The sequence below is a fragment of the Triticum urartu genome, chromosome 5, assembly GCF_003073215.2.
Source record: "Triticum urartu cultivar G1812 chromosome 5, Tu2.1, whole genome shotgun sequence".
NCBI classification, from domain to species: Eukaryota; Viridiplantae; Streptophyta; class Magnoliopsida; order Poales; family Poaceae; genus Triticum; species Triticum urartu.
This window is the reverse complement of record NC_053026.1, coordinates 330,900,286-330,926,300: the sequence shown is the minus strand read 5'-3', so window position 1 is coordinate 330,926,300 and position 26,015 is coordinate 330,900,286.

Here is a 26,015-nt window from a genome sequence, read left to right as displayed (position 1 = left end):
ACTATGAGGGGAAGACAGTGCCCTGCCGGCATTGAATTGAGATGCCTCCAAGCTCTAAGCTAAGGCCGTTGGTGCACTCGTTCTGCCGGTTCAGATAAAAGTATTCTCTAAACAGCTCCACGGTCGACTCTTGTTGAAGATACACCTCACAGAGCACTTGGAAGTTACAGATGTTAGATATGGAATTGGTCCCAATATCTTGAGGGTGGAGTTTGAAAAAGTGGAGGACCTCTCTGAAGAACTTTGAGCTGGGCGGTGAGAAGCCACAGTTCATATGGTTAGTAAAAACAATCACTTCACCAGCCCTTGGATTGGGCCGTTCTTCTTCCGAGTCAGGGGCACGGTAAGACATAACGGTTTTCGCTGGCAAAAACCCTATGGTTAAGAACTCCTTCAAACGTTCCTCAGTTACGATTGAGGGAACCCAGTTGCAGATGGTTGGCGCTTTGGACGGCATGATGTTCAAAAACAAACTGAAAAGAAAGGCAACATGCCGATTCAATTCAAGGGTGAAATTAACAGTTACATGATGATAATACAGGGAAGTAATTGTGGCTTAGTTAAGGGCTAATGTCATATAAGGAAAAGTAAGCCGACACAGTAAGCCGCCATGATTACAGATATTTGAAGAAGGTAAATTTAGCTAAGTGTTGAGACAAACAAGTTTCCTAATTGCTTGGTATTATTCCAGATCAAATGGCTATTCAAAATGGAGAAAATTCTAGACCTAAAAGGTTCAGCGCAGAGGAGTCTATAAGTTCTAATAAGATCTTTGAACCAGAGAAAGGGATCTGCGGACGTCAAAAGTAGGCACAAAAACACTACCGCACAAGCATATATGTATTTTTGGATCAAGAAGAAGCTTGCGGTGGAAGAACTATGAAGAACTACGATGAACTACGAAGAACACAAAGAAATCTGAAAACCCTAAATGCGGATATGAGAAGTGAAAAGGAGGACACTTACAACCGTGGATCTTCTGCGGTGGTCCCCGCCGTTCTCTGGATCGGTTCGGGTTGATGCAACGGCCAAAGTCGACGGAGACGGAGGCGAAGCGCGGCGGTGGCAAAGCTCGAGCAGCAGGGGGTTTGCGAGAGGAAGAAGACGGAGTGAGAGAGAAGAAGGAAGAAAGCCGAGGCATGCCTATTTATAAGGAAAATGTGAACAGACGGGCGCAAAAATTGAGGGATAGCCAAATAATGGTTATCCAACTACATAGACGCCTCGATTCTCGGGAGACATTAAAGATGAAGATCCGTTGGAGATGATGTCATAAAAGTTTTTTTTGCATTTTCAAAAGATGACATCACGGCGGGTTACAAAAACTTCTACATTTTTGTCTAAGTATTGAAGATTGACAAAGAACGAAGTTCAAAGTCAACTTGGGGCCTAATGTTGGGGATATAGCTATCAGGTATGACCCCCCCAGGAGGGGCCGGGTCAGCCCCAATGGCGAGTTACACAAGAAGCCCAGTAAACATTAAGATGATAGTTTATCAAATATTATAGAAGTCCCAAAAGCCTAGCGGCGGCTTAAGGCCCAATGTTGTAAACTGCCGCATGTAAGGAAAGACTTGTAAAGAAAGGCATATAAAAGAAGTCACTGAGCCGGACATGATTTATGAGCCAGCCGGGACTCTGTAGGCCACCAGGCGTCAACCCATGTATATAAGGGGATGACCCGGTGGCGGCTTAGGGCAAGAAAGAAGAGATCGATAACCAAACCGGCGAGTTAAGCCTCTTGGTGATCGAAACCCCAGCAATACCAAACACAACTAGACGTAGGATTTTACCTTCATCGTATGGGGCCGAACTAGTATAAAACCTCTCGTGTCCTTTGTCCCGATTAACCCCTTTAAGCTTACTAGTTGCGATGGCCCTACGATTAAGTCCTTCCACTAGGACATTTGCCATGACAATTCCATGACAGAGACCTAAGTCAATGTAGCTCCCTAGTGGAGGAGTCAGAGGAAGATGCCCTATCTTATTCACCCATCAAGGTACTTGCTCTAACATTCCAAGGTTACATTGCTCACACATATCTTGCAACTAATACTTTGCATTGCTTCTACTTTGTTGAACTGCCATTAGCTTAGTTTACACATCGTGTATGTGAATACGCCCTGCATATCCATTTTCAGTACATATTCCATCTGTCATCATACCATATTTATCCATTCAAATGTTGTTCTTGTGTATCAGATGTTCAAAAGGAAGAGGGCGATTGCTGATCGTGGAGGAGCACAAGCAAAGTATTTGGAAAAGGTAGTGGCACCTGATAAATCAAATAGCCCATTAGGTGTAGTTGCAATAGCACCTGACCCACAAAATACCCCAACTCTAGCAGACTCTAGCCCTACTACACTAGTCATTTCTGATGCCCCAACTCAGCAGACCCCAACTGCAGCAAACAATATGATTATGCCAGTTGACATAGCACCAGCTGTACGACGCAAAAACCCCATTCCAGCAAAGAGTACACCAAATCCACTTGCCAAATCCCTTTTCGAACCAGAGAGAGCCCCAATTGCAGCAAATAGGACCCCTGTTCCATTTCTTCCCAGTTTAGAAGACGAAGCTTATGTTGTTGTCAGGAACTTTGTGCGCATCTTTCCTTCATGGAAAGATTATACCACAGACACAGAACAATTTCCAGTCTTCCTCCGCAACTTACGCATAAGTAATGTACTAATGTTATTCATGGTCATTACTGCATATGTTTCTGCTGATAGAAGACACAAGATTTCATTCTTTTAAATAGGCGAGGAGCAAACTGGATTGTGATGACGAGCAAGGGTTGGTTGCGCTTTTCAAGCACTCGTTGATGAAGTATCGTTCCTACCTGAGGCAAGCGCACTTCGATGGCAAGCCTCTGAACGAAATTTCTGTAAAGTCTCCGGTGCTACATTTATCCGACAGTGACTGGAATAATCTTGTTACACATTGGTCTCGGCTGCAGCATAAGGTACTGTCTATGATATCACATCACAATTTGAACTACATTTCTGCATTCGCCTTAATGTCTCACTTGTACGAAAACTGCTAGCAGAAGAACATTCGTTCTCAAGGGACCACAGAATCTCGCAACTATACTGCACACTGCATTGCTCTTATGAGTACCTCTTGCCCTGTATGACCATACTTACTTTCATAGTTGTTTGATTATGTAGCATCACTGCACATGTTAGCCTCGTAATCGTCCATTTGGTGGACATTATAAGATCTGTATGGACTCTTACATAAATTTAGAATCAACCCAATGCTTTTGAAGAGGTTTAGCTTCGTAGTCCTCTTGTAAGGACTGAACGTGGTCTATCACTGTACTTACATTAACAGCTACTCCCTCCGTCCCATAATATAAGAACGTTTTGTACAGTACACCAGTGTTCAAAACACTCTTGTATTATGGGAAGAGGGATTGGTTCATTTTGTAGCATTCTGCATCTTATCTCCCTCGCCCACCATTTACTAAAAAAGATCAGATCAATATTTAATCTTACCAACAAGTAGAATACACGGACAATGCCAGTGCAGAAGTGTAGCACATTGCTCTTGTCAGTACATTTTGTCCTGTAACGCTTCTACTTCCAGGGATTGGTAGTTGATTACGTAGCATCAATCTGCATCTTATCTTCATTATCCTCTATCCCTTCCAGTATTATCATATCTATAATTACTCTCTACAAAATGTAGAGTACATGCAATGCTTATGAAGAAGATTCTGTGCTGAAATTCTTGAGTTATCCTTCCCTTGACATGGAGAAGGGCATTATAAAGCCGATGTTAATTGTTAATGTAAGTCAGTCCTTCTAAAGCCTTTATCCTCAACTGCTGTTTAATTTGCTCATACTCCCTATCGTTTACTGCTGTTTAGTTTGCTGTTTCTACCAAAATGCATGTTCGTAAGAACCGTAAGTTCTAAGTTTTACTTGTAAAACCAAATTCCTTATTCATACCATGCACATTACTTAATACTCCCTATATGTATGCTTGTTTTTGTGGATGTATAAACCAGTGTGTGGTGAAGCAACCCACGTTTGCACCTTGTCATCTCCTGTTTTATCTTACTCATGTGGCTGATGATATGAACAACACGCCATGCACATTATCCAAAATAGATACAATGATTTTCTTTACCCTTCATCTATGCTTGTTATGTTGACATGGTAATCCAGTAGTGTGGTGAAGCTCCCCGCATTATGAACAATGCCAAATTATGTTATTGATATTTTGAACTTACTCTTTATTTTTTAATTTGAAATTGGATAGAATTGACAGAACAGTTATCATCTTTCTTTATACACGTGCAAAACCTGTCATCTCTCTACTTTGTTTCAGGGTGATATGCCTGATGGCATGCACAAGTCTGCTGAAGGCTGTGAGACAAACCCAACATATATTGCAGCAAAGAAGGCAAAACATCTTGAAGATAGCGAGACAACCCTAAAGTCTTGTCTTGATGTAGTGTTCAAGTTACTTGAGACTAACAGTCAGACAAGCTCACATAATTCGTTGTCTGAATCAGTTCGACTTCTTCAGTCCCAAGTTCTAGCAGAAAGGCATTCTACAACTCAACTTTGACTTGAAGTCCTATCTCTAAGAAAGATTGCGGAGAACACCAATGAGAACCTCATCGCTAAACAGCTACACCTGGAAGCTATGACCGACATGCTAGGCCGGTCTCATAGCCTTGCTCAGCAGCTTGCGCAGCAGTTCCCCTGCAAGGCTAACCTTTCTTGAACTGTCTTGGAAGTGGTCTCGGTTCAGTACTATTTTGTTACGCTGCAATGGTGCCCAGTTTTTGTAATCTTATTCTTCGTTGCGCTTTATGATCACTGGTGGCGAACTTCGATGCTCAGTGGATGTAATATACCTTAAATCCTTTATTGTATAGTGTAGGTTTATTCTTAGTTACTATGCTGCAATTTCTTTATTGTATAGAGTAGGTTTGTTCTTAATTCCTACTAGTTACTGCCATCATTCGCTATCTGAAAAAAAAAACAGATGTAGTCGACCGGACCGAAACATTCGACTCTAACACGTTAGGTTTTTAGCGGGCCACAATTGGGCCGGCCTGCGTCTTTCTTGGGCCCGAACGATTGGGGCCTTCACACATTGCGCCAGGCCCAAACTTACACCGGCCTATATTTTAGTTGGTCCTTTTGTCGACCCAGCGCTTAGTTTGGCCTAGGTAGCATTGGGCCATTAACATGCTGAATATTGTACTGGCCTATTACGGCCGAGATGAAACCACGGGCCTTTAGCAGGCCAAAATGCATGTTGGGCCTCAATTTTCACTAGTCGTCGACGGGCCTTCAGTAGGCCGAAATGTAGACCGAGCCGTTTTGGGCCTAGTTAGCTCACGGGTCGTTACCAGGCCGAAACATATCTCGGGCCTTAGTTGGCCCACTGATATCATGGGCCTTTAAGAGGCCGAAAGCTTAGCACAGGCATCAACGGGCCGAATTATGCGACAGGCCTTTAACAGGCCCAAAGTCATGTTGGGCTTAACTGTTGCCACCTTTAGCACGGGCCATTAGTGGGCCCGATGTCCCGTTGGACCATATATGGCCCATGGGAAGCATGGGCCATTCCCAGGCCGATAGTCACACCGGGCTGAAATGGGCCCATGTCTACATCAGGCCTCTAACAGGCCGAAAGTCACTGGGCTATAGTTGGGACCAAATATTTGGCGAACAATTAACAGGCCAGATCTAGCTTCGGGCCGCAAATGGGCCCAAATATTGGGCGAACAATTAACGGGCCAGATCTGGCTTCGGGCCGTAAATGGGCCCAAATATTGGGCAAACAATTAACGGGCCAGATCTGGCTTCGGGCCGTAAATGGGCCTTTATTAAGCAGGCCGTTATTGGGCTGGCCCACTAGTACCAGATTAAGTTCTACGGGCCTTTGATCGGGCCAGCCTTTTTAACCTATATGGGCCTCTGTTGGGCCCAGCCACGTGTTGACGTATCATAGGCATGTCTCCTCCAATGGACGGGCGACATCTGGCCCACTGACGAGCTGACAGGTGTTCCCTTCAGCCAATCAAAATTTTACACGTGGAAAATTCCCATTGGTCAGGGCTGTTAACGGGTTATCGGATCCAAAATCCGACTCGATAGCTTAACGGCGTTCCGTTACGGTGGATGCCACGTGTCGGTCACCCTTGACGAAAGCACTTCTGTGACGCGCGATTTATCGTCATGGAAGTGGACACTTCTGTGATGATAATTTTGGTAATGTCATGGAACACTTCTACGACAGCACAGGTATGACTATCTTGATTCTGTCATAAAATCATCATGGATGTGCATGCATGACAAAAAATGTGACCTACTGTGACAAACACGTATCATCACGGAAGTGTATTTTTTTAGTGATGCTGGAGATAGAACTGCACATAAGGTATTGCAATCCGGTTATTATTGACCTACTCTCTTCAAGGATGCCCGTAAGTTTGTCTTGTATTGTGATGAGTGTCAAAGAATTGGTAACATTAGTAGACGTCAAGAAATGCCTATGAATTATTCACTTGTTATTGAACCATTTGATGTTTGGGGCTTTGATTATATGGGACCGTTTTCTTCCTCTAATGGGTATAAACATATTTTAGTTGCTATTGACTACGTTACTAAGTGGGTAGAAGCTATGCCAACTAGTAGTGTTGATCATAACACCTCTATTAAGATGCTTAAAGAAGTTATTTTTCTGAGGTTTGGAGTCCCTAGATACTTATTGACTGATGGTGGTTCACATTTTATTCATGGTGCTTTTCGTAAGATGCTTGCTAAGTATGATGTTAATCATAGAATTGCATCCCCATATCACCCACAGTCTAGTGGTCAAGTAGAACTGAGCAATAGAGAGCTAAAATTAATTTTGCAAAAGATTGTTAATAGGTCTAGAAAGAATTGGTCCAAGAAACTTGATGATGCATTATGGCCCTATAGAACTGCATATAAAACTCCTATGGGTATGTCTCCGTATAAGATAGTTTATGGTAAAACATGCCACTTACCTCTCGAACTAGAACATAAGGCATATTGGGCCATTAAAGAGCTCAACTATGACTTCAAACTTGATGGTGAGAAGAGACTATTTGACATTTAGCTCACTTGATGAGTGGAGAACCCAGGCCTATGAAAATGCCAAACTGTTTAAAGAAAAAGTTAAAAGATGGCATGACAAAAGGATACAAAAACGTGAGTTTAATGTAGGTGATTATGTATTGTTATACAACTCTCGTTTAAGATTTTTTTGCAGGTAAACTCCTCTCTAAATGGTAAGGTCCTTACGTTATCGAGGAGGTATATCATTCCGGTGCCATAAAAATCAACAACTTCGAAGGCACAAATCCGAGGGTGGTGAACGGACAAAGAATCAAACATTATATCTCAGGTAATCCCATAAATGTTGAAACTAATGGCATTGAAACCGTAACCCCGTAGGAGTATATAAGGGACACCATCCAGAATGTTTCAGCCTCCGAAAAGGAAGAGGTATGTGGTACGGTAAGTAAACCGACTCCAAAACAGTTCTAATAGCAATTTTTCTCCGTTTTGGAATATTTAAGAAAATAGGAAAATAAGAAGCAGTACGGAAAGGACACGAGGCGTCCACGAGGGTGGAGGGCGCGCCCTACCCCCCTGGGCGCGCCCCCTGCCTCGTGGGCACCTCGTGTGCCCTCCGGACTCCGTTTTCTTGCACAATACTTCTTTTGGTCGGTGAAAATTCATTATATAATCTCCTAAAGGTTTTGACCACTGTACAACACAAATATCTCATGTCTTTGTTTCGAGTTGTTTCTGCTGCAGATTTAGGTCGAGATGTCTTCTCAAGAGTCAGTTGGGGAGAGACGAGTATCCCACCCGACACCGGGACCAGGAGCAAACAGTGATGCTGACCACTTTGGGCCATCAACAGAGGAAGAGATGGAGGCCAACTTGAAAAGGATAGATGCCATGGAAGAGGATCAAGAAGTTACTTCTTGTTTCCGAGCTGAGTTCGCGATGGGGGAACTACAGAGCTCAGCTATCCCAAACTCGGTCATCCCTTCCAATGTTAGATTTCTTTCTTATGAAAATATGAAAAAGAGTGTTACTTGTTCCCCCGTAGGTATGCAACATCCATGGGTGAAAGGAGCTTTAGCCATCACAGGCAAGCTCCATAAGGAAATAATGGACCTCAATCAGCAAGTCAATAAGCTCGAGGAAGAGAATCATATCCTGAGGGGCATCATCGCCAAGAATATCACATCATGATACGTCTCCAACGTATCTATAATTTTTGATTGCTCCATGCTATATTATCTACTGTTTGGACAATATTGGGCTTTATTATCCACTTTTATATTATTTTTGGGACTAACCTACTAACCGGAGGCCCAGCCCAGAATTGATGTTTTTTTTGCCTATTTTAGGGTTTCGAAGAAAAGGAATATCAAACGGAGTCCAAATGGAATGAAACCTTCGGGAACGTGATTTTCTCAATGAACAAGACCCAAGAGACTTGGAGCCTACGTCAAGAAACAAATGAGGAGGCCATGAGGTAGGGGGCGCGCCTACCCCCCCCCCCCCCCCCGCCCCCCCCCCCCCCCCCCCCCCCCCCCCCCCCCCAAGCGCGCCCTCCACCCTCGTGGGCCCCCTGTTATTCCACCGACGTATTCCTTCCTCCTATATCATACCTACGTACCCCCAAACGATCAGATACGGAGCCAAAACCCTAATTCCACCGCCGCAACTTTCTGTATCCACGAGATCCCATCTTGGGGCCTGTTTCGGAGCTCTGCCGGAGGGGGCATCGATCACGGAGGGCTTCTACATCATCACCATAGCCCCTCTGATGAAGTGTGAGTAGTTCACCTCAGACCTACGGGTCCATAGTTATTAGCTAGATGGCTTCTTCTCTCTTTTTGGATCTCAATACAATGGTCTCCCCCTCTCTTGTGGAGATCTATTCGATGTAATCTTCTTTTTGCGGTGTGTTTGTTGAGACCGATGAATTGTGGGTTTATGATCAAGTCTATCTATGAAAAATATTTGAATCTTCTCTTAATTCTTTGATGTATGATTGGTTATATTTACAAGTCTATTCGATTTATCAGTTTGGTTTGGCCTACTAGATTGATCTTTCTTGCAATGGGAGAAGTGCTTAGCTTTGGGTTCAATCTTGCGGTGTCCTTTCCCAGTGACAGTAGGGGCAGCAAGGCACGTATTGTATTGTTGCCATCGAGGATAACAAGATGGGGTTTTCATCATATTGCATGAGTTTATCCCTCTACATCATGTCATCTTGCTTAAGGTGTTACTCTGTTTTCATTAACTTAATACTCTAGATGCATGCTGGATAGCGGTTGATGAGTGGAGTAATAGTAGTAGATGCAGGCAGGAGTCGGTCTACTTGTCTCGGACGTGATGCCTATCTACATGATCATACCTACATATTCTCATAACTATGCTCAATTCTGTCAATTGCTCAACAGTAATTCGTTCACCCACCATAGAATACCTATGCTCTTGAGAGAAGCCACTAGTGAAACCTATGGCCCCCGGGTCTATCTTCATCATATTAATCTTCCAATACTTAGTTATTTCCTTTGCTTTTTAGTTTGCTTTTATTTTAACTTGCATCTTTATCATAAAAATACCAAAAATATTATCTTATCATATATATCAGATCTCACTCTTGTATGTGGCCGTGTAGGGATTGACAACCCCTTATCACGTTGGTTGCGAGGATTTATTTGTTTTGTGCAGGTACGAGGGACTCGCGTGTAGCCTCCTACTGGATTGATACCTTGGTTCTCAAAAACTGAGGGAAATACTTACGCTACTTTGCTGCATCATCCCTTCCTCTTCGGGGAAAACCAATGCAGTGCTCAAGAGGTAGCAAGAAGGATTTCTTGCACCGTTGCCGGGGAGTCTACGCAAAATTCAATATACCAAGTACCCATCACAATCCTTATCTCCCGCATTACATTATTTGCCATTTGCCTTTCGTTTTCCTCTCCCACACTTTACCCTTGACATTTTATTCGCCCTCTCTCTCTATCCTCCCTCTCTTTCTCTATTTGCCTCTTTTTGCCCGCTTGCTTTTTGTTTGCTTGTGTGTTTCATTGCTTGCTTGTCACGATGGCTCAAGATAACACTAAATTGTGTGACTTTACCAATACCAACAACAATGATTTTATTAGCACTCCGATTGCTCCTCTTACCGATGCTAAATCTTGTGAAATTAATACTACTTTGCTGAATCTTGTCATGAAAGATCCGTTTTCCGGCATTCCTAGTGAAGATGCCGCTACCCATCTAAATAGCTTCGTTGATTTTGTGATATGCAAAAGAAGAAAGATGTGGATAATGATATTGTTAAATTGAAGCTATTTCCTTTTTCTCTTAGAGATCGTGCTAAAGCTTGGTTTTTGTCTTTGCCTAAAAATAGTATTGACTCATGGAACAAGTGCAAAGATGCTTTTATCTCTAAGTATTTTCCTCCCGCTAAGATCATCTCCCTTAGAAACGATATTATGAATTTTACCAACTTGATCATGAACATGTTGCAATAGCTTGGGAGAGGATGAAATTAATGATACGTAATTGCCCTACTCATGGTTTGAATTTGTGGATGATTATACAAATTTTTTATGCTGGATTGAATTTTGCTTCTAGAAATCTTTTAGATTCGGCCGCGGGAGGCACTTTTATGGAAATCACTTTCGGAGAAGCTACTAAACTCCTAGATAATATTATGGTTAATTATTCTCAATGGCATACTGAAAGATCTACTAATAAAAAGGTGCATGCGATAGAAGAAATTAATGTTTTGAGTGGAAAGATGGATGAACTTATGAAATTATTTGCTAGTAAAAGTATTTCTTCTGATCCTAATGATATGCCCTTGTCTACTTTGATTGAGAATAATAATGAATCTATGGATGTGAATTTTGTTGGTAGGAACAATTTTGGTAACAATGCGTATAGAGGAAACTTTAATCCTAGGTCGTATCCTAGTAATTCCTCTAATAATTATGGTAATTCCTACAACAATTCTAATGGAAATTATAATAAGATGCCCTCTAGTTTTGAATCTAATATTAAAGAATTTATTACTTCGCAAAAGAATTTCAATGCTTTGATTGAAGAAAAAATGCTTAAGATTGATGAGTTGGCCAGGAACATTGATAGAATTTCTCTTGATGTTGATTCTTTGAAACTTAGATCTATTCCACCTAAGCATGATATCAATGAATCTCTCAAATCCATGAGAATTCCCATTCATTAGTGCAAAGAAAGAACTGCTAGGATGCGTGCTAAGAAAGATGCCTTTATAAGAGCGTGTTCTTCTAGTTCCTATGAAAATAAAGATGAAGATATAAAAGTTATAGATGTGTCCCCTATTAAATCTTTGTTTTGCAATATGAATCTTGATAATGATGGGACTGAATATGATCCACCTTTACCTATAAGATGTTCCATGAATTTGGAGTTTTTTGATCTTGATGCTAAAATTGATAAAAGTGGGATTGAAGAAATTAAAACCCTAGATGTTGCTAAACCCACTATTTTGTATTTTAAGGAATTTAATTATGAAATTGCTCTTTGATTGATTGTATTTCCTTGTTGCAATCTATGCTAAATTCTCCTCACGCTTATAGTCAAAATAAAGTGTTCACTAAACATATCGTTGATGCCTTAATGCAATCTTATGAAGAAAAACTTGAATTGGAAGTTTCTATCCCTAGAAAACTCTATGGTGAGTGGGAACCAACTATTAAAATTACAATTAAAGATCATGAGTTTTATGCTTTATGTGATTTCGGTGCTAGTGTTTCCACGATTCCAAAGACTTTGTGTGATTTGTTAGGTTTCCGTGATTTTGATGATTGCTCTCTAAACTTGCACCTTGCGGATTCCACTATTAAGAAACATATGGGAAGAATTAATGATGTTCTTATTGTTGCAAATAGTAATAATGTACCTGTATATTTTATTGCTCTTGACATAGATTGCAATCCTTCATGTCCTATTATTATTGGTAGACCTTTCCTTAGAACGATTGGTGCAATTATTGATATGAAGGAAGGAAATATTAGATTCCAATTTCTGTTAAGCAAAGGCATGGAACACTTTCCTAGAAAGAAAATTAAATTTCCTTATTAATATATTATGATAGCCACTTATGGATTGCCTACCAAAGATGGCAATACCTAGATCTATCCTTGCTTGTTATGCCTAGCTAGGGGCGTTAAACGATAGCGCTTGTTGGGAGGCAACCCAATTTTGTTTTTATTCCTTGATTTTTGATCCTGTTTATTAATAAATAATTTATCTCACCTCTGTTTAGGTTGTATTTTTTGTGTTTAATTAGTGTTTGTGCCAAGTAGAACCGTTGGGAAGACTTGGGGAAAGTCTTGTTAATCTTGCTGTAAAAAACAGAAACTTTAGCACTCACGAGAACGGCTGCCATTTTTATTTTGAAAGTTATATTTAGTTAATTATTTTTTTAAGATGATTAATAGATAAATTCCTCACGTCCAGAAATTTATTTTAGAATTTTTGGGGTTCCATATCTTTCTCTATCTACAGATTACTACAGACTGTTCTGTTTTTGACAGATCCTGTTTTTCGTGTGTTGTTTGCTTATTTTGATGAATCTATGGCTAGTAAAATAGTTTATAAACCATAGAGAATTTGGAATATAGTAGGTTTAACACCAATATAAATAAAGAATTAGTTCATTACAGTACCTTTAAGTGGTCTTTTGTTTTCTCTTGCCAACAGAGCTCACGAGATTTTCTACTTTGAGTTTTGTGTTGTGAAGTTTTCAAGTTTTGGGTAAAGATTTGATGGATTATGGAACAAGGAGTGGAAAGAGCCTAAGCTTGGGGATGCCAATGGCACCCCCAAGATAATCTAAGGGCACCTAAAAGCCAAAGCTTGGGGATTCTCCGGAAGGCATCCCGTCTTTTCGTCTACTTCTATCGGTAACTTTACTTGGAGCTATATTTTTATTCACCACATGATATGTGTTTTGCTTGGAGCATCTTGTATGATTTGAGTCTTTGCTTTTTAGTTTACCACAATCATCCTTGCTGTACACACCTTTTGAGAGATTGGAATTTGTTAGAATACTCTAAGTGCTTCGCTTATATCTTTTGAGTTATATAGTTTTGCTCTAGTACTTTACTTATATCTTTTAGAGCACGGTGGTGGATTTGTTTTATAGAAACTATTGATCTCTCATGCTTTAGTTAGATTATTTTGAGAGTCTTAAATAGCATGGTAATTTGCTTAAATAATCCTAATATGCTAGGTATTCAAGATTAGTAAAAAAATTCCTAGGAGTGTTTTGAATACTAAGAGACGTTTGATGCTTAATGATTGTTTTGAGATATGGAGGTAATAATATCAAAGTCGTGCTAGTTGAGTAGTTGTGAATTTGAGAAGTGTTTTTGTTGAAGTTTGCAAGTCCCGCAGCATGCACGTATGGTAAACATTATGTAACAAATTTGAAACATGGGGTGTTCTTTGATTGTCTTCCTTATGAGTGGCGGTCGGGGACGAGAGATGGTCTTTTCCTACCAATCTATCCCCCTAGGAGCATGCGCGTAGTGCCGATGTTTTTGATGACTTGTAGATTTTTGCAATAAGTATGTGAGTTCTTTATGACTAATGTTGAGTCCATGGATTATACGCACTCTCACCCTTCCATCATTGCTAGCCTCTTCGGTACCGTGCATTGCCCTTTCTCACATTGAGAGTTGGTGCAAACTTCGCCAGTACATCAAAACCCCGTGATATGATAGGCTCTTTCACACATAAACCTCCTTATATATTCCTCAAAACAGCCACCATACCTACCTATTATGGCATTTCCATAGAAATTCTGAGATATATTGCCATGCAACTTTCCACCATTCCGTTTGTCATGACACATTCATCATTGTCATATTGCTTAGCATGATCATGTAGTTGACATAGTATTTGTGGCAAAGCCACCGTTCATAATTCTTTCATACATGTCACTCTTGGTTCATTGCATATCCCGGTACACCGTCGGAGGCATTCATATAGAGTCATCTTTTGTTCTAGCATCGAGTTTTAATCATTGAGATGTAAATAAATAGAAGTGTGATGATCATCATTTTCTAGAGCATTGTCCCAAGTGAGGAAATTTAAAAAAACCATAAAAAAGGAGAGAAAGGCCCAAATAAAAAAATGAGAGAAAAAGAGAGAAGGGACAATGTTACTATCCTTTGCCACACTTGTGCTTCAAAGTAGCACTATAACCTTCATGATAGAGAGTCTTTTGTTTTGTCACTTTCATATACTAGTGGGAAATTTTCATTATAGAACTTGGCTTGTATATTCCAACAATGGGCCTCCTCAAGTGCCCCAAGTCTTCGTGAGCAAGCAAGTTGGATGCACACCCACTTAGTTTCTTTTGTCAAGCTTTCATACATTTATAGCTCTAGTGCATCCGTTGCATGGCAATCCCTACTCCTTGCATTAACATCAATCGGTGGGCATCTCCATAGCCCATTGATTAGCCTTGTTGATGTGTGACTTTCTCCTTTTTTGTCTTCTCCACATAACCCCCTCATCATATTCACTACAAAAAAAAGACACATCCGTGACATTTTGGGCCGAACGAAATTTTTTTCTGTCATACATATGACACTTCTATGACGATAATTGTGACAAAACCCGGTATCATCATAGATGTGGTGGGCTCCTACTTCTATGACAAAAAATCATGACAGAAAATGGGCTTTTCGTCCTGGGCAGGCCAGAGACGCAGCTGCATGACATTCTTTGGGCCGTCCATGACACAAAAAACTGTGGTAGAAGCGAGGGGGAGGAAAATTTCGGGGAGTTCCCTGTTACGGTGGGAGGTCGGGGGCCGAGAGATGCGCGTTTCTCTCGGCTACTAGGGTAAGACCCGGCTTTAGTTACGTAGTAGCCGAGCGTACGTTATTGGCGCTCACTGTACTGACCTTCATATCCGCGAGACAGACTGATTGGCGGTTGAAGCTACTGAATAACGTGACTTAGTAACACGCGCAGAAACTGTGACACGCGAGATTACGCCCACGAGAACCAATCTGGCTTCTACGCGTCAAAGAAGAACTACGCATAGACCTAGCTCATGATGCCACTGTTGGGGTGGCAGAACGTTGAACAAAAAAAATTTCCTACGGTTTCACCAAGATCCATCTATGAGTTCATCTAGCAACGAGTGATCGGATGCATCTACATACCTTTGTAGATCGCGAGCGGAAGCGTTCAAAGAACGGGGATGAGGTAGTCGAACACGACGTGATCCAAATCACCGGAGATCCTAGCACCGAACGGACGGCACCTCCGCGTTCAACACACGTACGGTCAGCGTAACGTCTCCTTCTTCTTGATCCAGCAAGAGGGAAGGAGAGGTTGAGGAAGATGGCTCCAGCAGCAGCACGACGCGTGGTGGTGATGGAGCTGCAGTACTCCGTCAGGGCTTCGCCAAGCGCTATGGAGGAGGAGGAGGTGTTGGAGAGGGAGAAGGAGGCAACCAAAGGCGTGGATGAAAAGCCCTCCTTCCCCCACTATATATAGGAGGGCCAGGGGGGGGCGCCGGCCCTAGGAGATCCAATCTCCGTAGGGTGGGGCGGCGGCCAAGGGGGGAGGTTTCGCCTCCCCCGAGCAGCTCGCGCAGGTGGATGGGTGTTGGCACCTATGCGCCACTTGGTGGACTCTTCCCTCGTGTGGTGTGGGAGGGAACTACGCGCTAAGGAGGACAGCGTCAGTAGGGCTGGACGCTCGGTTGTGGTGGGACTATGTAGTGACCGCTTCGGGTGGACGCTAGCAGCTGTTAAGGGTGCAGAGGCGCTGGCATGCCCACCGGAGCCCCCGATGCGCGAGGATGTGGGAGCGAGGTCGCGGTAACCCCCGGGAAGGTTGGACCCACCCGGGGTGGTCCCGGGAGCCCTCGGGTGGTCCGGGTAAATACCGATGACCCGAAACTTGTACCGATGGAACGAAACAGGACTTCCATATTATAAATCTTAATCTTTCTGACCACTTCGGAAACTCCCATGACGTCGCCGTGGATCGTCAGATGCCGCAGGGAGGACTCGAGGTGGAGAAATGAACAGTCCGGACACCATATTCCCGTGTGACTAGTCCGTCATTATTCGATGGTAAACGACTACACCAACCACTACGGCATCCCACTCCCTCACGATAACGAGGACACTCTCACAGCCTGTGTTTACGAGACCCTACACGGTTGTGAGATATGTAGAACATGAGAGCCAAGAGACGATCTCCGTCTTCTGGTCGATACTCTAGACTTCGAGAGAGCAGGAGTTCTGCGCAGACCACCACGAGTTGGCCCTCCTCACATACTCTCACAAATGATCTCATCCCGATTCGAACACCGAGGAACCAGGAGTCGATTGCCGAGCACCCTGTGAAGGGATAACAAAGGCCCTTCTGTCATACGTTGCGTTTTGCGGTACGCCACACCCCTCCCGATCAACAGGACCCCCGTTTCGACTGTAGGAGGCCCATTTCGTCTGTTTTGCGGTACGCCACACCCCTCCCGATCAACAGGACCCCCGTTTCGACCGTAGGAGGTCCGTTTCCTCCGTTTTGCGGTACGCCACACCCCTCCCGATCAACAGGACCCCATTCCGAATGTAGGAGCTCCGTTTCCTCCGTTTTGCGGTACGCCAGGCCTCGTTTCCATCACCTGTTCCGTCCAAGCCCTCCCGATGAACACAACCACGCATTCCGTTCCGACCCAGCCGGTTGGCTCCCACGCGTTCCGTTGCTTCCCGATGAACACGACACATTCCGTTGCCTCCCCATGAACACGACGCATTCCGTTGCCTCCCCATGAACACGACGCATTCTGTTGCTTTCCCATGAACACGACACATTCCGTTGCCTCCCCATGAACACGACGACGACGTTGTTTCTCCGTTCCGGCCCAGCCATGTACACGAGCCCTAGCCGTACGTATGCGCGAGTAGGCATTCGAGACCCCGCCCGTATGTACACATACGTGGCCGTATTTTCTTTCTTGCACCCTGACCGCTGTACGTACGTATACATGCTACGTGCGCGCCTCTACTACGACACGTACGCGCCTCTACATCCACCAGTATATATGTACGTACACGTTCGCGACCAGAATGACAACGCTATGTACGCTTCGACCAGGTGGGTCCCGACTGTCGCACTTCCTTGCGTGCGAAGATGTAGCTGGTGGGTCCCAGCAGTCAGGGGGGAGAATCGTTCTTTTTTGCCCGGACGCACTTCCTTGCGTGCGAAGATGTAGCTGGTGGGTCCCAGCAGTCAGGGGGCGAATCGTTTTTTTTGCCCGGACGCACTTCCTTGCATGCGAAGATGTAGCTGGTGGGTCCCAGCAGTCAGGGGGAATTGTTTTTTTTCATGACTTACGGTTGCCCGTCCGGTGGGTCCCCACTGTCAGGTGGAGGAATCATTATTTTGCGCGTAATAAGGAGGCACTTCCTTGCTGCGGCCGTGGAACCAGTTGTCATCCTCTCCACGTAGAGTCCATGTCCGATGGAAGTCGTTCCTTGACCACGTTGACCACGCCGCGCCGAGAGCAACACAGAGGTGGACGACGGCGAGGACTAGGAAGGGGACAACTCGGAGCCGGGGAAGGCGCAGCAGTGGATGCCCACGCGAAGAGGAGTACGAGGGTTCACTGGTTCGGCTGCGGTGTGAGGCTGCTGTCGCCGCAGAATAACAGGGGGTGTGGGTGAGTAGAGGGATGGCCTAGCCAGCGGTGGGAGTAGTAGGGGGCGATGAGGCCTCCGCGGCATCACAGCCGGCCACGGGAGGCAGGAGCACGCGACACGACCGGCGCTGGTTTGGGCGGCTGGAGCAAGAAGACCAGAGATTGAAGAAGCACTACGGCCGTTGGATGAACATCGTACGATAACAGGAGCTAGAATCGTTCATATTGACTAAGTTGACAAAGCCATCCGTCCCCGTTGCTACGTCTTGAGCTTGCGTTTGTTTTCCCCGAAGAGGAAGGGATGATGCAGCAGAGTAGCGTAAGTATTTCCCTCAGTTTTTGAGAACCAAGGTATCAATCCAGTAGGAGGCCACGCTCAAGTCCCTCGTACTTGCACAAAACGATAGCTACTCACAACCAATGCGATTAGGGGTTGTCAAGCCCTTCACGGTCACTTACGAGAGTGAGATGTGATAGATATAATATTTTTGGTATTTTTGGTATAAAGATGCGAAGTAAAAAGTAAAGGCAAAGTAAAAAAGCAAAGCAAGATTAAAGTGATGGAGATTGATATGATGTGAATAGACCCGGGGGCCATAGGTTTCACTAGTGGCTTCTCTCAAGAGCATAAGTATTCTATGGTGGGTGAACAAATTACTGTTGAGCAATTGACAGAATTGAGCATAGTTATGAGAATATCTAGGCATGATCATGTATATTGGAATCACGTCTGTGACAAGTAGACCGAAACGATTCTGCATCTACTACTATTACTCCACTCATCGACCGCTATCCAGCATGCATCTAGAGTATTAAGTTAAAAACAGAGTAATGCCTTAAGCAAGATGACATGATGTAGAGAGATAAATTAATGCAATATGAAATAAACCCCATCTTGTTATCCTCGATGGCAACGATGCAATACGTGCCTTGCTGCCCCTTCTGTCACTGGGAAAGGACACCGCAAGATCGAAACCAAAGCTAAGCACTTCTCCCATGGCAAGAACTACCAATCTAGTTGGCCAAACCAAACGGATAATTCGAAGAGACTTGCAAAGATAACCAATCATACATAAAAGAATTCAGAGAAGATTCAAATATTATTCATAGATAGACTTGATCATAAACCCACAATTCATCGGTCTCAACAAACACACCGAAAAAAGAAGATTACATCGAATAGATCTCCACAAGAGAGGGGGAGAACTTTGTATTGAGATTCAAAGAGAAAGAAGAAGCCATCTAGCTACTAACTATGGACCCAAAGGTTTGAGGTAAACTACTCACACTTCATCAGAGAGGCTATGATGATGTAGAAGCCCTCCGTGATGACGGCCCTCTTCCGGTGGAGCTCCGGAACAGGTCCCAAGATGGGATCTCGTGGATACAGAAAGTTGCGGCGGTGGAATTAGGTTTTGGCTCCTGTTCTGATTGTTTGGGGGTACGTGTGTATATATAGGAGGAAGGAGTACGCTGGAGGAGCACCGAGGGGCCCATGAGGCAGGGGGCGCGCCCTAGGGGGGGCGCCCCCACCCTTGTGACCGCCTCTTTTGTTCCTTGGAGCAGGGTCCAAGTCTCCTGGATCACGTTCGGTGGGAAAATCATGTTCCCGAAGATTTTATTCCGTTTGGACTCCGTTTGATATTCCGTTTCTTCGAAACACTTAAATAGGCAAAAAAACAGCAATTCTAGGCTGGGCCTCCGGTTAATAGGTTAGTCCCAAAAATAATATAAAAGTGGAAAATAAAGCCCAATATAGTCCAAAACAATAGATAATATAGCATGGAGCAATCAATAATTATAGATACGTTGGAGACGTATCAGGCATCCCCAAGCTTAATTCCTGCTCGTCCTCGAGTAGGTAAATGATAAAAGGAGAATTTTGGATGCGGAGTGCTACTTGGCATAATTTCAATGCAAATCTTCTTAATTGTGGTATGAATATTTAGATTCAAAAGATTCAAGACAAAAGTTTATATTGACATAAAAATAATAATACTTCAAGCATACTAACAAAGCAATTATGTCTTCTCAAAATAACATGGCCAAAGAAAGTTATCCCTACAAAATCATATAGTCTGGCTATGCTCTATCTTCACCACACAAAGTATTTAAATCATGCACAACCCCGATGACAAGCCAAGCAATTGTTTCATATTATAACTTTTTCAAAACATTTTCAATCTTCACGCAATACATGAGCGTGAGCCATGGATATAGCACTATAGTTGGAATAGAATGGTGGTTGTGGAGAAGACAAAAAGGAGAAGATAGTCTCACACCAACTAGGCGTATCAACGGGCTATGGAGATGCCCATCAATAGATATCAATGTGAGTGAGTAGGGATTGCCATGCAACGGATGCACTAGAGCTATAAGTATATGAAAGCTCAAAAAGAAACTAAGTGGGTGTGCATCCAACTTGCTTGCTCATGAAGACCTAGGGCAATTTGAGGAAGCCCATCATTGGAATATACAAGCCAAGTTCTATAATGTAAAATTCCCACTAGTATATGAAAGTGATAACATGAGAGACTCTCTACTATGAAGATCATGGTGCTACTTCGAAGCACAAGTGTGGTAAAAGGATAGTAACATTGTCCCTTCTCTCTTTTTCTCTCATTTTTTTATTTGGGCCTTTTTTATGGCCTCTTTTTATTTGGGCTTCTTTGGCCTCTTTTTTTTATTTTTTTTTTCGTCCGGAGTCTCATCCCGACTTATGGGGGAATCATAGTCTCCATCATTCTTTCCTCACTTGCGGCAATTCTCTAATAATGATGATCATCACACTTTTATTTTTCTTATAACTCAACAATTACAACTCGATACTTAGAACAAAATATGACTCTATGTGAATGCATCCGGCGGTGTACCGGGATATGCAATATGACAATGATGAAAGTGTCATGATGAACTAGATGGTGGAAAGTTGCATGGCAATATATCTCGGAATGGCTATGGAAATGCCATGATAGGTAGGTATGCTGGCTGTTTTGAGGAAGGTATATGTAGGTGTATGATACCGGCAAAAGGTGTGCGGTATTAGAGAGGCTAGCAAAGGTGGAAGGGTGAGAGTGTGTATAATCCATGGACTCAACATTAGTCATAAAGAACTCATATACTTATTGCAAAAATCTAGAAGTTATCAAACCAAAGTATTACGCGCATGCTCCTAGGGGGATAGATTGGTAGGAAAAGACCATCGCTCGTCCCCGACCGCCACTCATAAGGAAGACAATCAATAAATAAATCATGCTCCGACTTCATCACATAACGGTTCACCATACGTGCATGCTACGGGAATCACAAACTTTAACACAAGTATTCTTTAAATTCACAAGTACTCAACTAGCATGACTTTTAATATTATCACCTCCATATCTCAAAAAATTATCATGCTTCAATCTTTTCTTAGTATTCAACACACTCAAAAGAAAGTTTCACAAATCTTGAATACCAAGCATATTATTATTAAGCAAATTACCATGCTATTAAGAGTCTCTCAAAATAATTTAAGTGAAGCATGAGAGATCAATAGTTTCTTTAAAACAAATCCACCACCGTGCTCTAAAAGATCTAAGTGAAGCACATAGAGCAAAATTATAACGCTCAAAAGATATAAGTGAAGCACATAGAGCAAAACTACTTAGCTCAAAGATATAAGTGAAGCACATAGAGTATTCTATCAAATTTTAATTCATGTATGGCTCTCTCAAAAGGTGTGTACAGCAAGGATGATTGTGGCATACTAAGACACAAAGACACAAATAATACAAGACGCTCCAAGCAAAACACATATCATGTTGGTGAATAAAAATATAGCTCCAAGTAAATTACCGATGGAAGTGGACGAAAGAGGGGATGCCTTCCGGGGCATCCCCAAGCTTTGACTTCTTGGTGTCCTTGGATTATCTTGGGGGTGCCATGGGCATCCCCAAGCTTTGGATCTTTCCACTCCTTGTTCCATAATCCATCAAAAGAATTCACCCAAAACTTGAAAACTTCACAACACAAAACTCAAAATAGAAAACTCGTGAGCTCTGTTAGCGAAAGAAAACAAAATACCACTTCAAGGTACTGTAATGAACTCATTCTTTATTTATATTGGTGTTAAACCTACTGTATTCCAACTTCTCTATGTATTATAAACTATTTTACTAACCATAGATTCATCAAAATAAGCAAACAACACATGAAAAACAGAATCTGTCAAAAACAGAACAGTCTGTAGTAATATGTAGCTAGCGCAAGATCTGGAACCCCAAAAATTCTAAAATAAATTTATGGACGTGAGGAATTTATCTATTAATCATCTGCAAAAAGAATTAACTAAATATCACTCTCCAAATAAAAATGACAGCAGTTCTCGTGAGCGCTAAAGTTTCTGTTTTTTACAGCAAGTTCAACAAGACTTTCCCCAAGTCTTCCTAACGGTTCTACTTGGCACAAACACTAATTAAACACAACCAAAACAGAGGCTAAATAATTTATTTATTACTAAGCAGGAGAAAAAAGCAAGGAATAAAAATAAAATTGGGTTGCCTCCCAACAAGCGCTATCGTTTAACACCCCTAGCTAGGCATAAAAACGAGGATAGATCTAGGTATTGCCATCTTTGGTAGGCAATTCTTCGATGATGCATCTATTTCCCTTAGGAATTTATTTCTTTCTAGGGATTATAAAACTTTTAGGCACAGTATCGACGAATTCATTTGTAGCAATCGGTTCCTTAATGATAGCAAAAATTGGGATGAATACTTATAGATTTAAGATCCACAGTTTCCTTACTAGATGATTCACCCTTATTTTTAGGAACATACATAAGCTTGGCAATTTTAGTAGGAGGACTTGGAGTATTCTTTACGGAAGAAAAAGCGGTTCCCAAGTTTGTAATGATACCCTCAAGTTTATCAATTCTTGTAGAATCTAAGTTCATTTTCTCATTAACTATGGGTCCTTTTTCCTTAATATTTTTCAAAGTCATTCCTACCTTAGATCCATATTGAGTAATTTGATTGTGGATCTTTTTATCTTTATTTTCAATTGATTCAATAGTAACAACTTTATTTTCAATAATTTCAAGCCTTTCCATAACATGCTCCAAAGTTAACATGGTTCCATTAACCAAAAGAGGTGGTGAGCCAAATAAATTTAGCATAGCATTATAAGAATCAAAAGTATGGCTACCCAGGAAGTTCCCTCCGATAATGGTATCGAGGATATATCTATACCAAGGATTAACACCTACATAAAAATTGCGGAGAAGAACTAATGTAGATTGCTTCCTGGTAGATCTATTTTGAGCATTGCAAAATCTATACCAAGCATCTTTTAGATTTTCTCCCTCCCTTTGTTTAAAATTTAGAACTTCACTCTCGGGAGACAATGGAGAAGATATGAGACTAGCCATGACGACAAACAAGCAATCTAACACACGGGCAAACAAAAAGCAAGTGGGCAAAAAGGAAAATAGAGAGGGAGGATAGAGAGAGAGAGGGCGAATAAAAGGGCAAGGGTGAAGTGGGGGAGAGGAAAACGAGACGCAAATGGCAAATAATGTAATGCGAGAGATAGGGATTGTGATGGGTACTTGGTATGTTAACTTTTTGCGTACACTCGCCGGCAACGGTGCCAGAAATCCTTCTTGCTACGTCTTGAGCTTGCGTTTGTTTTCCCTGAAGAGGAAGGGATGATGCAGCAGAGTAGCGTAAGTATTTCCCTCAGTTTTTGAGAACCAATGTATCAATCCAGTAGGAGCCCATGCTCAAGTCCCTCGTACCTGCACAAAATGATAGCTACTCGCAACCAACGCGATTAGGGGTTGTCAAACCCTTCACGGTCACTTACGAGAGTGAGATCTCATAGATATAATATTTTTGGTATAAAGATGCAAAGTAAAAAGTAAAGGCAAAGTAAAAAAGCAAAGCAAGATTAAAGTGATGGAGATTGATATGATGTGAATAGACCCGGGGGCCATAGGTTTCACTAGTGGCTTCTCCCAGGAGCATAAGTATTCTACAGTGGGTGAACAAATTACTGTTGAGCAATTGACAGAATTGAGCATAGTTATGAGAATATCTAGGAATGATCATGTATATAGGCATCACGTCCGTGACAAGTAGACCAAAACGATTCTGCATCTACTACTATTACTCCACTCATCGACCGCTATCCAGCATGCATCTAGAGTATTAAGTTAAAAACAGAGTAACGCCTTAAGCAAGATGACATGATGTAGAGAGATAAATTCATGCAATATGAAATAAACCCCATCTTTTTATCCTCGATGGCAACGATGCAACACGTGCCTTCCTGCCCCTTCTGTCACTGGGAAAGGACACCGCAAGATCGAAACCAAAGCTAAGCACTTCTCCCATGGCAAGAACTACCAATCTAGTTGGCCAAACCAAACGGATAATTCGAAGAGACTTGCAAAGATAACCAATCATACATAAAAGAATTCAGAGAAGATTCAAATATTATTCATAGATAGACTTGATCATAAACCCACAATTCATCGGTCTCAACAAACACACCGAAAAAAGAAGATTACATCGAATAGATCTCCACAAGAGAGGGGGAGAACTTTGTATTGAGATTCAAAGAGAGAGAAGAAGCCATCTAGCTACTAACTATGGACCCAAAGGTCTGAGGTAAACTACTCACACTTCATCAGAGAGGCTATGATGATGTAGAAGCCCTCCGTGATGACGGCCCTCTTCCGGCGGAGCTCCGGAACAGGCCCCAAGATGGGATCTCGTGGATACAGAAAGTTGCGGTAGTGGAATTAGGTTTTTGGCTCCCGTTCTGATCGTTTGGGGGTACGTGTGTATATATAGGAGGAAGGAGTATGCCGGAGGAGCACTGAGGGGCCCACGAGGCAGGGGCGCGCCCTAGGGAGGGTGCCCCCCACCCTCATGACCGCCTCTTTTGTTCCTTGGAGCAGGGTCCAAGTCTCTTGGATCACGTTCGGTGAGAAAATCACGTTCCCGAAGATTTTATTCTGTTTGGACTCCGTTTGATATTCCGTTTCTTCGAAACACTGAAATAGGCAAAAAAACAGCAATTCTGGGCTGGGCCTCCGGTTACTAGGTTAGTCCCAAAAATAATATAAAGTGGAAAATAAAGCCCATTATAGTCCAAAACAATAGATAATATAGCATGAAGCAATCAAAAATTATAGATACGTTGGAGACGTATCACCCGTCAACTTGGTAGGCCCACAAGTCAGCCTCCCACTATCCTGGGTTCCAGCTGGCAGGGGGAATATTCATTTTTTGTGCGTAATAAGGAGGCACTTCCTTGCGTGCGAAGATAGCTGGTGGGTCCGACATGTTAGCGGGGGCACGTTATTTTCGCGAAATACAGAGGCCCTTCCGGTGGGTCCCAGATGTCAGGTGGAGGAATCATTATTTTGCGCGTAATAAGGAGCCATTTCCTTGTGTGCGGCCGTGGACCCAGCTGTCAGCCTTTCCACACACAGTCTACTTCCGATGGTGTCGTTCATTGACCACGTTAACCACGCCGCGCCGAGCGCATCCAAGGTGGTGGACGACGGTGAGGCCCCGGACAGCAACGAGCCAGAGATGGGAAGACACGGGAGTAGAGTCGCAGACGGAGAGGTGTACGAGGGTTAACTAGTTCTAGTGCGGTGTGGTTTGGCACTCGGTGGAGAAGAACAGGAGGTGTGGAGGGGTGGAGGGATGGCCTGGCCAACGGTAGAGTAGCGCTTCATAGCGAAGCGTGCTAAGCAAAGCTGCTAGCAGCAGGAGGCGGGAGGTGGTCCCGGCGGCACTGGAGGAAGAAGACGAGAGATTGAAGATGGATGCCGGTCGTTGGATGTAAATCCAACGGCTAACATGTTAAAATCATTTGTTGACTAAATTGACAACGACTTGTGTTGGCTTCGACCTATTAGCCCACATTTCAGCCTCCAAAAATGTGGCATGTATTCAACCCATTTTTTTTCAGAATTTACAGTCTTTTTTTGCGCGGTAGAATTTACAGTCAATTTGATCTTCTTTTTTTGAATTACAGCCATTAGCTGGGCTGGGTGAACAAATAATGCAGAGTCTATGCGGCCCATTTATTTTATTTCCTAAAAAATTACAGGCCATTTGCACTTTCTCGAAATACACGATTTTGCTGGGTTGATCCTAACTATAATGTTGGGTTGGGCTAGCAATGTTATCAAAAAATAAAAAGGGGCTGAGCATTTTGTTATAAATATATTTAAATAATAAGTGATATTATTACATTCG